The following is a 12,500-nucleotide window of genomic DNA, read 5'->3' on the forward strand; positions in this document are numbered from 1 at the left end:
ACCTAACCTAACCTAACCTAACCAAACAAACCTAACCTAACCTAACCCAACCAAACCTAACCTAACCAAGCCTAGACAATTATAAGTTAGACAATCCTAACTACTCGTAATCTGACCTAATTCAACCCAACTATACAAAACCAAACCTGACCTAACTTTACCAAACTAAGCCTAACCAAACCAAACCTAACCCAACCCAACTTAACTTACTAACCTAACCTAACCTAACTAACCTAACCAAACAAACCTAACCAACCTAACCCAACCCAACCTAAACAACCCTAACTTAACTATTTGCAGGCGTGGGAGAAAGGTTCCTAACTGATTCCCGCCTTGCTTGTCCACCTCCCAGCCTCTCCCTGTGTTATTACAGCGGGCGAGGGGTGGGAGAGGGGTAGGAGAGGGGTAGCAGAAGGGTAGGAGAGGGGAGGGGAGGAGCAGGTACGGATGGAGAAGCATTATCGGGGAGGGAGAGTAGAGAAATGAGGGTTAAGAGAGGTGCTATCAAGAAGGAATTTTTGGGCGTTGGAAATGAAGAGGAGAGTTCGAGAGGGGAAGATAAAGTGTTGAGGGTGACGGAGGGAGGGAAAAGGGCGGGAAGTATTCAAGAGGCACAATATGCTAAGGAGCGGAAGAAGAAAGCTGTAAAAAGTGAGATAAATATAGAAGCATTAAGAAGTAAGGGGAGGAAAATGTGGAGGATAAGGAGGTAGAGAAGAAACGAGACAAGAAAAAAGGAATGGTAGAACTGAAAAAGAGAGAGAGAGAGAGAGAGAGAGAGAGAGAGAGAGAGAGAGAGAGAGAGAGAGAGAGAGAGAGAGAGAGAGAGAGAGAGAGAGAGAGAGAGAGAGAGAGAGAGAAGGATTTACAGGAAACAAGACAGAATAAAGGACTGGAGTAACAGCAAAGAGAGAGAAATGTGAACAGATTAAAGAGAAGAATAAATAAACACGATAAACAAGAGCAAATAAAAAAAAACACACACACAAATAACACAGGAGCATGATAAATTCTCAGCTTAATTAAGAACACTGCAACCCTTTGTTATGTCTCCCTGTCTTATTCCAAATGAGCACAATGATTAGAAATGAGTCAATAAACAAAGCAAACACTAAAGAACTACTGAGGGAAGCACAGGTGGGGCAGGTGGCCACGTAAGGACACAAGGATTCGTACTGAGATCCTGCAGTGAGGGAGAGACGAGTTGAGGCGAGCTGAAGGATATATTAAGTTCCTGGTCCAACTTCACCGTTTTATGACTTCAGGAGGAGGAGGAGGAGGAGGAGGAGGAGGAGGAGGAGGAGGAGGAGGAGGAGGAGAAGGGAGGAATTTCTGAGCCAGCCTCGTGAATGTCTCACCGACCCTGATCTTACACTCCTCCTCCTCCACCTCCTCCTCCTCCTCCTCCTCCTCCACCTCCTCCTCCACCTCCTCGTCCTCCTCCTCCTACCCAGCGCCTATTTCTCTTTCTCTCGGCCACTTCCCCTCATGCCCTTTCCTTCCGCCTTCATCATCCATGCAGCCTTCCCTTCCCATCCCTCCCTTTCCTCTCTCCGCGCCCTTCCCCTTCCTCTCCCCTTCCTCTCTCACCGTCAGCGGAGGTCAAGTATTCCCGCTGACGTCATGAGACTTAGCCTGACTTTCACACACACACACACACACACACACACACACACACACACACACACACACACACACACACACACACACACACACACACACACACACGCAGATGCTCACCACGATCCCCGTTACTCACAAAGGGTTCTTGACTGCTGACGGTGGAACAAAACGCTGCTGTGGTTACGCTTCTGGTGATGGTGGTGGTGATTGTGGTGGTGGTGGTGATGGGAGGGAGTTAAGGATGGTGGTTATGAGATGTGGTGGTGATGGTGGTGATGGTGATGATGGTGTGTGTGTGTGTGTGTGTGTGTGTGTGTGTGTGTGTGTACTGTGCGTGGGTGTATGATGGTGTCATGTGCGTGTGAACAGTTGTGTGTGTGCGTGCGTGCGTGTGCGTGGGTGTGTGAATACGTGCATGAGTGAGTCACGGGAGGGAGTGGTCTCTGTGTGTGTGTGTGTGTGTGTGTGTGTGTGTGTGTGTGTGTGTGTGTGTGTGTGTGTGTGTGTGTGTGTGTGTGTGTGTGTGTGTGTGTGTGTGTGTGTGTGTGTGTGTGTGTGCAATCCTCGGAGACAGGATAAGGATGGACAATGAGAGAGAGAGAGAGAGAGAGAGAGAGAGAGAGAGAGAGAGAGAGAGAGAGAGAGAGAGAGAGAGAGAGAGAGAGAGAGAGAGAGAGAGAGAGAGAGAGAGAGAGAGACGTGAAACAAAATATTACAACTAGAATTACAAATAATAATAGTAGTAATAATAATAATAATAGTAGTAATAATAATAATAATAATAATAATAATAATAATAACAATAATAATAATAATAATAATAATAATAATAATAATAATAATAACAATAATAATAATAATAATAATAATAACAACAATAGTAGTAATAATAATAACAATAATAATAATAACAACAACAACAACAACAACAACAACAACAACAACAACAACAACAACAGCACCACCACCACCACCACCACCAACAACAACAAGGCTTCACCAACTCACGCACTCAGCAAACACAATTAAAACCCACTAATTAAAACAAGAAGACGAGGAAACACAGCTAAACAAACACCATTACCTCCAATTAGACACTCATACATACTGGCGCTCCCCGCTGCCCTGCCTCCTATCCAAGCACACGCCACTGTACGCACACCATCATTAGGCAGTAAGGCAAGACACGTTAGGACAGCACGAGGTCAAAATAATTAAATGGTTGCCTTGTTTCTTGTGCAAAAGTAGACTGAGGAGGAGGAGGAGGAGGAGGAGGAGGAGGAGGAGGAGGAGGAGGAGGAGGAGGAGGAGGAGGAAGGAAAACAAATAAGGTTGGAAAAATGCAAGATTAAGACTAACCGAATGGAAGAAAGGGAAGATGAAAGGGAGAAATAGAAAGAAAAATCGTAGGGAAGAGAAACATACTGGGAGAGGGAAAGAGATGGGAAGGAGATGAGGAATTGAGGAAGATGGGAAATGTTACTTAATAGGAATGAAGGGAAGGGGATGAAAGGGAGAGGAAGTAAGGTGTCAAGGGGACAGAGAGAGAAAGGAATGGAAATGGGGAAGTGGGGAAGAGGAAGGGGAAAGGAGAGGGGAGGCAGATGGGGGACTAAAGCATTCCGGGGCAGCCTTTCTCTCTCATCAACAGGAAATACTTCGCAGTGTCTCCCTGGCGCCTTCCTCTCCCTCTTCCCCCTCTCCCTTCCCACTACCTCCCTCCCTCCCGCCTTGACCTGCACTATCACCCTACCCCAGTGACCCCAAGCACCACAACACACAACTCCTCCCCCCATCACCAGACCTCTTCTTCTTCTTCTTCTTCTTCTTCTTCTTCTTCTTCTTCTTCTTCTTCTTCTTCTTCTTCTTCTTCTTCTTCTTCTTCTTCTTCTCCTCCTCCTCCTCCTCCTCCTCCTCCTCCTCCTCCTCCTCCTCCTCCTCCTCCTCCTCCTCCAAGGAAATAAATGTGATCTCCATTGCGTGATTAATTTCCTTCCGCATCATTTTCTTCTTCCTTCTCTTCCTCCTCTTCACATATCTTTATCCTTCTTCCTCCCCCTTCTCCCCATCACTCTGTAGTCACGTTCCCCTATCCCTCTTCTCCCCTTCCTCTTCCTCCCCTCTCTCACACTGTTTGCTTCCCTCCTCCTCCTCTTCTTCCTTGTCACGCCTCCTTACTTCCCTCCCCACCCGCAGCCTCTCGTAGTGAATGGCCCGGCAGAACAAGACCAAAACACAGAAGCCTCGCCTCGCCGCCTCTGCCCCCCGCGAGTGCCTAACTGTGTCTCGATTCCCTCACCCTGACTAATAATAACTAGCCTGCCTCATCCCAGCCGCTGCGAGAAGCTTATTTGAGACACAATGACACTCACTGTGAGGTATTTTAATGTTCTACTCTACTGGCTCGCCCAACTCCTCCTCCCTTCTCCTTCTCACACCCCCCTCCTCCTCCTCCTCCTACTGCTCTCTCGCCTCCACGACCGCAAGCTGAGTCGAAGTGTAAGTAAACAGAATTAGTCAAATGAGATATTTTTTTCATACCCACTCACGCTCAGCCTGGGTGACGTGGCGGAACTGTGGTGAGTGTGAGGAAGGAAGAAAGGGAAGAAAGAAAGAAGAAAGAAAGGAAGGAAGGAGGGAAAGAAAGGAAGGAAGGAAGGAAGGAAGGAAGGAAGGAAGGAAGGAAGGAAGGAAGGAAGGAAGGAAGGAAGGAAGGAAGGAGAGAGCGTACCAAGGAACGAATGAAGTGTTAAGAGAAGAATTGGTCTTGATTAAGAAGAACGGAAAGAGAAATTACAGGAATAATTGCTAATGAAGTTCTGGGAAAGAATTCTGTCCTCAAAACAAAGGAAGAGAGAGAGAGAGAGAGAGAGAGAGAGAGAGAGAGAGAGAGAGAGAGAGAGAGAGAGAGAGAGAGAGAGAGAGAGAGCAAACAGATTTTTCATATCATTTGGTCAACTTTTTTCACGCTATAAAAAAATACAGGAAAAAATTAAGGAAAAGGAAACAGAGGAAAAGGAAACAGAGGAAGGGAGGAAAGAAGGAAAAAAATCAAGAAGAATGAAAAGGAACAATGAAATTAAATAGGCGAAGGGATAAAGGGAACAAAGAAAAGAAGAAAAAAACACGAAAGAAAGGAAGTAAGGAAGGACGGAAGGAACGAAGGAAGGAACGAAGGAAGGAAGGAAGGAGGTAAAAATAGAAGCAGAGGGAAATCAGGCATCGTAATAAGATTCTAAACATATGCATGATGTATTCCCAACACACGGCCCGGGGGAGGGAGAGGAGAGGGAGTGGGAGGGAGAGGGGTGAGGAGGGAAGGAATGAAGAAGGGGAAGAGGGAGGAAGGAGAGGGAGAAGGAATGAAGAGGATGAAAGAGGAGGGGAGAGAAGGAAGAGGTGAGGGTCGAGAGAAGGAAGGAGAGAAGAGGAGAGGTGGAGAGAAAGAAAAGAGAGGGGAAAGAAGGAAGGGAAATGAAAGGGGAGGAAGGAAGGGAAGAAAAGAGGAAGGAAAAGGAAGAAGGGAAGAAGAAAAATAACAAGGGAAAGAAAAACAGGAGAAAAAAAAGAGGGAAATGAAAGAAAGAAGAGGAAAGGAGAGGGGAGAGAGAGAGAGAGAGAGAGAGAGAGAGAGAGAGAGAAAAAAAAATAAATAAAAAAAGGAAGAAAAAAATAAAAATAAAAAATGGAAATAATTCGGTTTTTCTCATCTACACACTTTCAACACACCTATCGGATCCGGAACACACCTGCTGCACCACATGTGAGCCACACACGGAACAGAAACTAACCGAACACACCTGTCTTAACCAACACCTGTCTCACCCACAGCTACCCACACACCCACACTGCAACACTGACCCGTTCGTAGTTACAGTCACCAATCATGACCTAATTACCTTAAGGGAATGTGCAGGTGTGGAGAGAAAGAGAGAGACAGGTGTGTGTGTGTGTGTGTGTGTGTGTGTGTGTGTGTGTGTGTGTGTGTGTGTGTGTGTGTGTGTGTGTGTGTGTGTGTGTGTGTGTGTGTGTGTGTGTAGTGGAGTGGAGGAAAAAGAAGGATGAAAATATGAAGGGAAAGAAGAGGGAAAGATAGGAAGGGAGGAACGGATGGAGGAAGAAAGGAGAACAAGAAGAGAAAAGGAAGAGGATAGAAGGAAGGAGAAGAGAGCCGGAAGAAAGGAAATATAGGAGAGGAGGAGAAGGAAGGAAAGGGTGGATGGAAGGAAGAGTGGAGGGAAGGAAGGCGAGGAGGGAAGGTCAGTAGCCATCCACTTCAGGCAAGCTATGGATGCTTCTGTCTCAGGAATTTCACCTATAATTAATTTCTCGCTTTAAGAGACCCGAGGAGGAGGAGGAGGAGGAGGAGGAGGAGGAGGAGGAGGAGGAGGAGGAGGAGGAGGAGGAGGTGTGACCTGAAATAGACTTGAATGTTATAAACTAAAAAGAATTCGATGCTCTAAAAAGTAGAAAAGAAACAACAACAACAACAACAACAACAATAATAATTATAATAATAATAATAATAATAATAATAATAATAATAATAATAATAATAATAATAACGATGATGATGATGAGAAAATGCAACGCAACAACAACTGGTACCAATAAAATAACAAAAAAAAAAACTAATGATTATGACACAACGTAAAGATCGGTCAGTCAGATATACGTAGTAAGAGGAGGAGGAGGAGGAGGAGGAGGAGGAGGAGGAGGAGGAGGAGTCAAAGCGGACGTCCTCCCCCATAAGGAGTGAAGCCCCGGGGTGACTGGTGAGTTCCCTGGGAGACCTTGCACCGCCTCCTCCTCCTCCTCCTCCTCCTCCTCCTCCTCCTCCTCCTCCTCCTCCTGCCCGACCCTCTTCAGGAAAAGCCTTGCCCTCGGCGAACAAACGCGGAAGGGTCACTTTGGCGCCAGGAACCAGCTGCGTGAGGACTTAGAGAGGCGACGCGCTCCTCCTCCTCCTCCTCCTCCTCTTCTAGTTGTACAGAGCTCCTTCCTCCTTTTCTCTCTTCTTCCTATCTTTCATCATCCTTGTTTGTTCTTCTCTAGTTTCGTCTTCACTCTTATCTCTTTCTCCTTTTCTCCTCCTATTCTTTTTTCTCCTCTTTTTTAAATGCAAGTAACTCTTCCTCTTCTTCCTCATTCTCATCCTCCTTGTTTGTTCTTCCTCTTTAGTTTCAGCTTTCCTCATTATCCTCCTCCTACTCCTCGTCCTCCTCCTTCTCTTCCTGTATCTCCTTCCTCCTCTTCCTCAATCTCAACCTCCTTGTTTGTTCTTCGAATTTACTTTCATTCTTTGTTTCGTCAACGTACTGTGTTGTTTCTTTTTTCCTCTCTCTCTCTCTCTCTCTCTCTCTCTCTCTCTCTCTCTCTCTCTCTCTCTCTCTCTCTCTCTCTCTCTCTCTCTCTCTCTTTCTTCTACTTCTCGTGCTTCCGTCTTTTTTGTGTGTTGTTTACACTCTTCTGGCCATTCACCATTCCTCTCCTTGTCCTTCTCTCTTCTCATTCCTTCCTTTCTCCCTTCTCTCCCTTCGTAACACCTCTCTCTTTCTCTCTTGCTCCTCTCCTTTACCTCTATTCGTTTCTCTGTACTCAATCTTTTCTTCCTTACTTCCTTCTCTTTCCTTCTCTCTCCTGTCTGTTTTCTATATCTCTTTCTCTTCCTCAGTATCTGTTTCCTCCCTCCCTTCCTTATCATTATTCGTACCACCTGCTTGTCTGTATATCTTCCTGTTCCTCCTCTTCTCCTCCTCCCTCCCTCCCTTCCTTCCTTCTTTATCTCTCTTCATAACAGCTCCATCGCTCTCTATCTCTCTTCGTTCCGCTTGTCATCTCTTCCTTCCTTCTTTCCCTCACGCTATGTAACACACCTCTCTCTCTCTCTCTCTCTCTCTCTCTCTCTCTCTCTCTCTCTCTCTCTCTCTCTCTCTCTCTCTCTCTCTCTCTCTCTCTCTCTCTCCGCCCTACGAACCCTGCAGTATAAATAAATCCTTGAGTTCGCCCTGAAAATATCACCTGCTGGTCGCCGTGTACTGCCGCCGCCTGTGGTAATGTGTGGGTCGCCGCTGCTCCCTCCCTGGCTAGGTACTCGAGCCAAGCCTTGTCGCCGCCTTAAAAGGAACGAATTCACCAACATTTTTCTGCCCTTGAGTCAGTCTTGAGGCATTTCTGACACCACGACCTTCACACACACACACACACAGGTGGTGACGCATACTGGATACCCTTGTCACCCCTCACCCTCACACCTTGCGCTCCTCCTCCTCCTCGTCCCTCACCCCTCCCGGTTACTGGCACACACACACACACACACACACACACACACACACACACACACACACACACACATACACATACACACAGTCTCACGCCCCACCCCACCCTCCCCTCCCCTTCCCCGCCATAAACGCACCTTGCATCTTAACCTGTCACCCCACACTCACCCCTCCCTCCCTCATCCCATACACTCATCCCTCACCTCTCCCTCCTGCCCCCAATTCACTACCCCCTCCCTTCACCTGTGCGTGCTTTCTCCAGGTGCTAAAAGTGGGGGAAGGGCGTGGTTGGGGGGTGAGGGGAAGGAAGGCATGTGGTGGGGGGAAGGTTGGGGTGTAGGGGTGTGGTGTGCGGAAGAAGACAGACGAACGCACAGAATGAGAAAGAAGGCAGGCAGAGTGGCCAGCATACGAGAGAGAGAGAGAGAGAGAGAGAGAGAGAGAGAGAGAGAGAGAGAGAGAGAGAGAGAGAGAGAGAGAGAGAGAGAGAGAGAGAGAGAGAGAGAGAGAGAGAGAGAGAGAGAGAGGTGCCAAAGATATACGTGTACCCGCTTACCTGGCAACAATAAGGAAGAAAAGGAAGAGGGAGAGGAAAGAAAGAGAGAAGGAAGAAAAGGAGAATAGAAAGAGAAAAAAAAAAAAAACAGCAGCAGCAGATCTCTTGCCCCTTACATACGAGCCTGTGACAAGCTACAAGACCCCAAAATGAAACAGATGTGATAGTAAAGAAGAAGGCCCCTCCCCATCTCCTCCCTCCCCTCCCCTCTCCCCCCGTCCACCTGGCTTAATCTATCGACCAGGCCAGGTGAGGAATACAATTAATGGAAGCAATTACACAACACCTGAGCAAAACACACGTGACCTCTGGAACGAGTGGTGGGGGGAGGGGGGTGACCTGACCTGAGGAGGGAGGGGTCGTGGGAAGACGTGACCTGGGAGGAGGAAGGAAATCTATTTTTTTTTTTTTTTATATATTTTATTGTTATTTCTCCTTTTCGTCTTCTTTTTTTCTAGTTATTATTATTATTATTATTATTATTATTATTATTATTATTATTATTATTATTATTATTATTATTATTATCATTATTATCATCATTATCATTATTAATCTTTCTGTTACTTATTTGCGCTTTTTTTCGTTTTCTTCTATATTTATTTGATTTATCTTATCTTATTTATTCTATTTACTTATCTGTAATGCTGATTGGCTAGATTCTCTCTCTCTCTCTCTCTCTCTCTCTCTCTCTCTCTCTCTCTCTCTCTCTCTCTCTCTCTCTCTCTCAGTTATCAGCAGCATCATAATAGTAGTAGTAGTAGTAGTAGTAGTAGTAGTAGTAGTAGTAGTAGTAGTAGTAGTAGTAGTAGTAGTAGTAGTAGTAGAAGAAGAGGGTAAGAGAAGAGACGTGAGGTGAGAGGTGAGAGAAAAGATCCACCTACTTCCCTTCCCTTCCTCCCCTCTCCCAACCTTCTCCCCACCTCTGCACCTTCAATTAACTCGTCCCCACCTTCCCCATGCTAGTCAGTGGAAGGGGGAGGTGAGGGCCGGGAAAGGGGAAGGGAGGGGAGCGGGAGGCAGGAAGGATGAGGTGGAGAGGTGGAGAAACGATATCGTGGTGGGGTTGCAGAGTACAGGTCGGAAGGGGAAGAGATGGGAAGGAAGGGGAAGGGAGGGGAACAAAGGGGAAGACTGGGAGGGAGGATTACGAGGAGCAGGAGGAGGAGGAGGAGGAGGAGGAAGGAGTTATAGTCTCAACTTTTTTTTTGTTTGGTGTGTGTGTGTGTGTGTGTGTGTGTGTGTGTGTGTGTGTGTGTGTGTGTGTGTGTGTGTGTGTGTGTGTGTGTGTGTGTGTGTGTGTGTGTGTGTGTGTGCCGGGTACGGAATGAGCAAAGAAACGGGAAAGGGAGGAGAGGGAGGAAAGAAGGGAGAGAAGATATTGGCGCAGTGGGAGGGGAGGAAAGGTGAGGGAGGGAAGGGCAGGAGAGTGGGGAGTAGGGGGAATGATGGGTGGGGAGGGCGTGTCTGCACCAGTCCTCGCCCAGACGCCCACCCCACGCCAGGGCGGGCAGCGAGGCGCCGTGGGTGACTGGTGTTTGTTTGTGTGGAGAGATATGACTGCCCACGCCCATTCCACCACGCCCACCCACACGCAGTACCCGCTACCCACGCCCGCCGCCCACAGGTAACACCCATACTTGCTATTTCACACCACGACCCACCCTGACAAATTATAATATAGGTGTAACTCTCCCCACCTCACCCACCTCACTCACCCCCACAGTACTCCCTCCCCCCAACACCTCCTCTTCCTCGACAACACCCGTGAGGAATGTGTTTCCTTCATTCCTTGTTTCCTTGTGCTTTTGTCTGATTACATTTCTCAAGCAGTCTTCCTTTTATTTCTTCCTATTCTTCATTAGCATATTCTTTTTCGCCTCCTCCTCCTCCTTCTCCTCCTCCCTTCAAGAGTTTTATGCTTCTTATCGTATCCTTCTCTTATTCCTCCTCTTCCCTTCCCGGATCTCATTCTTCTTCTTCCTCCTCCCCTCCATCCTTGTCTCACCTCATGCTCCGCCATACACCCCTTCCTCTACCACCACCACCACCCCAACCATTCCTCCCCCACTGTCCCCTCCACCCTCACCACTCCAACTATTCTTCCCCCTCCACTCACCCACCGTCACCTCCACCCATCACCACAGTTCACCTCACCACTTCCACCACACCAAAGTACTTACCTTCACCAATGTCACCACAGTGCGTACCCACCACACCTGATCTCCACCTGCTCTTCTTCACCATCACCATCACCATCACTCACCTGTAAATTAAGAAAGAATATTAAGTTTCATTCATCATTATTATTATTATTATTATTATTATTATTATTATTATTATTATCATTATTATTATCATTATTAAGGATTCCAATTTTTTTCCTTTGTTTGTTAGTTTTATTTTTTTGTCATAATTTGTTTTTTTTTCTTTCCAGTCGTTTCTTGTTTCTAATATAAACGTAGCTCTCTCTCTCTCTCTCTCTCTCTCTCTCTCTCTCTCTCTCTCTCTCTCTCTCTCTCTCTCTCATGCATCTACTGCACCATATTGTTTTATTTTTTTTATTAATTCTACTTCGCTTTACATTCACAATTATCTCGTTTTCAGTGTTCTTACCGTTACACTGCAAAACATCACCACCATCACCACCACCACCACCACTATACCTGAGGGCGTGCATGCGGCAGGTGTTCCTCTGAGACCCGCCCCCCACCCTGGCTTTCTCTCACATGTTTACTTAGCACAAGAGGGAAAAAAGTAAGAGGAAGGAGAATCATGGGAACAGGAAAGATGCTGGATGGGGGGGGGGGGGCGGAAAGAGGTGAAGAGAAGTGGAGGGAGAGTGGGAGAGGTCGGGAGAGGTGGAGAGACATTACGAGAAGTTGAGGGAAGGTGATTAGAGTTGACGGAAAGGTTAAAAGAGGTGGAAAGAGGCTGAGAGAGGTGGAAAGAGACTGAGAGAGGTGGAATAAGGTTGGGAGAGATGAAGAGGTGTAAGAGAAAAGGTAGAAGAGGCATAGAGAGAGAGACTAAAAAAAAAAAAAGTGAAAGGCTACGAAAAGTGAAGAGAAAGAGAGAAAGAGACAGAGAGATAAAAAGTAGGATGTGGGAAATAGAAAAGAACGCAAAAATAATTGCAGGAACCAACAATAAGCACGAACACTAGTGGAAGAAAGGAAGAAGAGAAGGAAGAAAAGAAACAGACATGGAGGAGGAGGAGGAGGAGGAGGAATGCTGTGGTCCTCTCCAGGGAGTCGCACTATCAGGACCTAAGAAGATCTAAAGCCGAGCCGAAGCTATGGTCTTTCGCGCCTGTCAGTCCCTGGAGATCCCCCTTCCCTCCACTGATGCCCTCCTCCCCTTGCCGAAATCCCTTAGAGCGCCGCCTACCCCTTCACTATCCTTCCCTCCCATTCCGTAGCTTCATTCGTGTCCTTCCTTCGAGAACTTGCATATATTTAATTTTCTTCCTTTTTTTCCTCCTCTCCTCTTTCCGTAACATTTCCTCCTCCCCTCTGACTTTCCTTTAACCTTTAGATTTCCTCCATCTCCTTTCTGCTCTCTCTCTCTCTCTCTCTCTCTCTCTCTCTCTCTCTCTCTCTCTCTCTCTCTCTCTCTCTCTCTCTCTCTCATATTTCACTCCTCAGCTTTTCCTCCTCCACTCCTTTTGCTTGTCGTCACTCCCTCCTCTTCTTCCTCCTCCTCCTCCTCCTCCTCCTCCTCCTCCTCCTCCTCCTCCCCCCAGCTTACCTAATCGAAGACACGGTTTTCGCCACGCCGCAGTAAACACATAATTTAGCGCACACAAACAGACAACAGATGACTTATACAACACCAAGGACGAGCTGTCGGCGCCTAATACTGAAAGATAAGTGTATTAGATTAGATACTGTGGTGGTGGTAGTAGTAGTAGTAGTAGTAGTAGTAGTAGTAGTAGTAGTAGTAGTAGTAGTAGTAGTAGTAGTAGTAGTTGTAGTACTTGTTGTTGTTCAGACTCTTCTTGTTTATTATGTTTTTTTTTCTTTACGTCAAGGTACCTC

The 12,500-nt window shown here is 46.7% G+C and overlaps 1 protein-coding gene across 1 annotated transcript in view; it reads right to left on the reverse strand.

Moving 5' to 3' along the window:
• The window catches only part of LOC135090036 (uncharacterized), a 110,611-nt gene that overhangs the window by 31,516 nt on the left and 66,595 nt on the right, over positions 1-12,500 (reverse strand). The gene's annotated exons all lie outside the window — the stretch shown is intronic.

The sequence above is a fragment of the Scylla paramamosain genome, chromosome 34 (assembly GCF_035594125.1).
Source record: "Scylla paramamosain isolate STU-SP2022 chromosome 34, ASM3559412v1, whole genome shotgun sequence".
In the NCBI taxonomy this organism is placed as follows: Eukaryota; Metazoa; Arthropoda; class Malacostraca; order Decapoda; family Portunidae; genus Scylla; species Scylla paramamosain.